The sequence below is a fragment of the Musa acuminata genome, unplaced genomic scaffold (genome assembly GCF_036884655.1).
Source record: "Musa acuminata AAA Group cultivar baxijiao unplaced genomic scaffold, Cavendish_Baxijiao_AAA HiC_scaffold_431, whole genome shotgun sequence".
Lineage (NCBI taxonomy): Eukaryota > Viridiplantae > Streptophyta > Magnoliopsida > Zingiberales > Musaceae > Musa > Musa acuminata.
In genome coordinates, this window is record NW_027020678.1 from 62,501 (window position 1) to 67,500 (window position 5,000).

Genomic DNA, 5,000 nt, shown 5'->3' on the forward strand with positions numbered 1-5,000 from the left:
GCGAGCGAAGCGAGAGGCAGCACCGTCCCTGCTATACGAAAGCCCCATCCAGCCCTGTGCCACCCGGGGGGTTCCAGGGTGCTGAGATGGCTGACGTTTTGCTCCGCTCTCGACGGTCACCGCGCAATGCAAGAACAGGCCAAAAACTGGCCAAAACGGCCCAAAAACGGGCCAAAACTGGCCATTTTTGGCTGCGCGAGCGGCGAGCGGCGGACAGCGAGCGAAGCGAGAGGCAGCACCGTCCCTGCTATACGAAAGCCCCATCCAGCCCTGTGCCACCCGGGGGGTTCCAGGGTGCTGAGATGGCTGACGTTTTGCTCCGCTCTCGACGGTCACCGCGCAATGCAAGAACAGGCCAAAAACTGGCCAAAACGGCCCAAAAACGGGCCAAAACTGGCCATTTTTGGCTGCGCGAGCGAGCGGCGAGCGGCGGACAGCGAGCGAAGCGAGAGGCAGCACCGTCCCTGCTATACGAAAGCCCCATCCAGCCCTGTGCCACCCGGGGGGTTCCAGGGTGCTGAGATGGCTGACGTTTTGCTCCGCTCTCGACGGTCACCGCGCAATGCAAGAACAGGCCAAAAACTGGCCAAAACGGCCCAAAAACGGGCCAAAACTGGCCATTTTTGGCTGCACGAGCGAGCGGCGAGCGGCGGACAGCGAGCGAAGCGAGAGGCAGCACCGTCCCTGCTATACGAAAGCCCCATCCAGCCCTGTGCCACCCGGGGGGTTCCAGGGTGCTGAGATGGCTGACGTTTTGCTCCGCTCTCGACGGTCACCGCGCAATGCAAGAACAGGCCAAAAACTGGCCAAAACGGCCCAAAAACGGGCCAAAACTGGCCATTTTTGGCTGCACGAGCGAGCGGCGAGCGGCGGACAGCGAGCGAAGCGAGAGGCAGCACCGTCCCTGCTATACGAAAGCCCCATCCAGCCCTGTGCCACCCGGGGGGTTCCAGGGTGCTGAGATGGCTGACGTTTTGCTCCGCTCTCGACGGTCACCGCGCAATGCAAGAACAGGCCAAAAACTGGCCAAAACGGCCCAAAAACGGGCCAAAACTGGCCATTTTTGGCTGCACGAGCGAGCGGCGAGCGGCGGACAGCGAGCGAAGCGAGAGGCAGCACCGTCCCTGCTATACGAAAGCCCCATCCAGCCCTGTGCCACCCGGGGGGTTCCAGGGTGCTGAGATGGCTGACGTTTTGCTCCGCTCTCGACGGTCACCGCGCAATGCAAGAACAGGCCAAAAACTGGCCAAAACGGCCCAAAAACGGGCCAAAACTGGCCATTTTTGGCTGCGCGAGCGAGCGGCGAGCGGCGGACAGCGAGCGAAGCGAGAGGCAGCACCGTCCCTGCTATACGAAAGCCCCATCCAGCCCTGTGCCACCCGGGGGGTTCCAGGGTGCTGAGATGGCTGACGTTTTGCTCCGCTCTCGACGGTCACCGCGCAATGCAAGAACAGGCCAAAAACTGGCCAAAACGGCCCAAAAACGGGCCAAAACTGGCCATTTTTGGCTGCACGAGCGAGCGGCGAGCGGCGGACAGCGAGCGAAGCGAGAGGCAGCACCGTCCCTGCTATACGAAAGCCCCATCCAGCCCTGTGCCACCCGGGGGGTTCCAGGGTGCTGAGATGGCTGACGTTTTGCTCCGCTCTCGACGGTCACCGCGCAATGCAAGAACAGGCCAAAAACTGGCCAAAACGGCCCAAAAACGGGCCAAAACTGGCCATTTTTGGCTGCACGAGCGAGCGGCGAGCGGCGGACAGCGAGCGAAGCGAGAGGCAGCACCGTCCCTGCTATACGAAAGCCCCATCCAGCCCTGTGCCACCCGGGGGGGGTTCCAGGGTGCTGAGATGGCTGACGTTTTGCTCCGCTCTCGACGGTCACCGCGCAATGCAAGAACAGGCCAAAAACTGGCCAAAACGGCCCAAAAACGGGCCAAAACTGGCCATTTTTGGCTGCACGAGCGAGCGGCGAGCGGCGGACAGCGAGCGAAGCGAGAGGCAGCACCGTCCCTGCTATACGAAAGCCCCATCCAGCCCTGTGCCACCCGGGGGGTTCCAGGGTGCTGAGATGGCTGACGTTTTGCTCCGCTCTCGACGGTCACCGCGCAATGCAAGAACAGGCCAAAAACTGGCCAAAACGGCCCAAAAACGGGCCAAAACTGGCCATTTTTGGCTGCGCGAGCGAGCGGCGAGCGGCGGACAGCGAGCGAAGCGAGAGGCAGCACCGTCCCTGCTATACGAAAGCCCCATCCAGCCCTGTGCCACCCGGGGGGTTCCAGGGTGCTGAGATGGCTGACGTTTTGCTCCGCTCTCGACGGTCACCGCGCAATGCAAGAACAGGCCAAAAACTGGCCAAAACGGCCCAAAAACGGGCCAAAACTGGCCATTTTTGGCTGCACGAGCGAGCGGCGAGCGGCGGACAGCGAGCGAAGCGAGAGGCAGCACCGTCCCTGCTATACGAAAGCCCCATCCAGCCCTGTGCCACCCGGGGGGTTCCAGGGTGCTGAGATGGCTGACGTTTTGCTCCGCTCTCGACGGTCACCGCGCAATGCAAGAACAGGCCAAAAACTGGCCAAAACGGCCCAAAAACGGGCCAAAACTGGCCATTTTTGGCTGCACGAGCGAGCGGCGAGCGGCGGACAGCGAGCGAAGCGAGAGGCAGCACCGTCCCTGCTATACGAAAGCCCCATCCAGCCCTGTGCCACCCGGGGGGTTCCAGGGTGCTGAGATGGCTGACGTTTTGCTCCGCTCTCGACGGTCACCGCGCAATGCAAGAACAGGCCAAAAACTGGCCAAAACGGCCCAAAAACGGGCCAAAACTGGCCATTTTTGGCTGCACGAGCGAGCGGCGAGCGGCGGACAGCGAGCGAAGCGAGAGGCAGCACCGTCCCTGCTATACGAAAGCCCCATCCAGCCCTGTGCCACCCGGGGGGTTCCAGGGTGCTGAGATGGCTGACGTTTTGCTCCGCTCTCGACGGTCACCGCGCAATGCAAGAACAGGCCAAAAACTGGCCAAAACGGCCCAAAAACGGGCCAAAACTGGCCATTTTTGGCTGCACGAGCGAGCGGCGAGCGGCGGACAGCGAGCGAAGCGAGAGGCAGCACCGTCCCTGCTATACGAAAGCCCCATCCAGCCCTGTGCCACCCGGGGGGTTCCAGGGTGCTGAGATGGCTGACGTTTTGCTCCGCTCTCGACGGTCACCGCGCAATGCAAGAACAGGCCAAAAACTGGCCAAAACGGCCCAAAAACGGGCCAAAACTGGCCATTTTTGGCTGCACGAGCGAGCGGCGAGCGGCGGACAGCGAGCGAAGCGAGAGGCAGCACCGTCCCTGCTATACGAAAGCCCCATCCAGCCCTGTGCCACCCGGGGGGTTCCAGGGTGCTGAGATGGCTGACGTTTTGCTCCGCTCTCGACGGTCACCGCGCAATGCAAGAACAGGCCAAAAACTGGCCAAAACGGCCCAAAAACGGGCCAAAACTGGCCATTTTTGGCTGCACGAGCGAGCGGCGAGCGGCGGACAGCGAGCGAAGCGAGAGGCAGCACCGTCCCTGCTATACGAAAGCCCCATCCAGCCCTGTGCCACCCGGGGGGTTCCAGGGTGCTGAGATGGCTGACGTTTTGCTCCGCTCTCGACGGTCACCGCGCAATGCAAGAACAGGCCAAAAACTGGCCAAAACGGCCCAAAAACGGGCCAAAACTGGCCATTTTTGGCTGCACGAGCGAGCGGCGAGCGGCGGACAGCGAGCGAAGCGAGAGGCAGCACCGTCCCTGCTATACGAAAGCCCCATCCAGCCCTGTGCCACCCGGGGGGTTCCAGGGTGCTGAGATGGCTGACGTTTTGCTCCGCTCTCGACGGTCACCGCGCAATGCAAGAACAGGCCAAAAACTGGCCAAAACGGCCCAAAAACGGGCCAAAACTGGCCATTTTTGGCTGCACGAGCGAGCGGCGAGCGGCGGACAGCGAGCGAAGCGAGAGGCAGCACCGTCCCTGCTATACGAAAGCCCCATCCAGCCCTGTGCCACCCGGGGGGTTCCAGGGTGCTGAGATGGCTGACGTTTTGCTCCGCTCTCGACGGTCACCGCGCAATGCAAGAACAGGCCAAAAACTGGCCAAAACGGCCCAAAAACGGGCCAAAACTGGCCATTTTTGGCTGCGCGAGCGAGCGGCGAGCGGCGGACAGCGAGCGAAGCGAGAGGCAGCACCGTCCCTGCTATATACGAAAGCCCCATCCAGCCCTGTGCCACCCGGGGGGTTCCAGGGTGCTGAGATGGCTGACGTTTTGCTCCGCTCACGACGGTCACCGCACCACGCAAGAACGGACCATAAACAGGCCAAAACAGCCCAAAAACGGGCCAAAACTGGTCATTTTTGGCTGCGCGAGCGAGCGGCGAGCGGCGAACAGCGAGCGAAGCGTGAGGCAGCACCGTCCCTGCTATACGAAAGCCCCATCCAGCCCTGTGCCACCCGGGGGGTTCCAGGGTGCTGAGATGGCTGACGTTTTGCTCCGCTCACGACGGTCACCGCGCCATGCAAGAACGGACCAAAAACAGGCCAAAACAGCCCAAAAACGGGCCAAAACTGGCCATTTTTGGCTGAGCGAGCGAGCGGTGAGCGGCGAACAGCGAGCGAAGCGAGAGGCAGCACCGTCCCTGCTATACGAAAGCCCCATCCAGCCCTGTGCCACCCGGGGGGTTCCAGGGTGCTGAGATGGCTGACGTTTTGCTCCGCTCACGACGGTCGCCGTGCCACGCAAGAACGGACCAAAAACAGGCCAAAACAGCCCAAAAACGGGCCAAAACTGGCCATTTTAGGTTGCGCGAGCGAGCGGCGAGCGGCGAACAGCGAGCGAAGCGTGAGGCAGCACCGTCCCTGCTATACGAAAGCCCCATCCAGCCCTGTGCCACCCGGGGGGTTCCAAGGTGCTGAGATGGCTGACGTTTTGCTCCGCTCACGACGGTCACCGCGCCACGCCAGAACAGACCAAAAACAGGCCAAAACAGC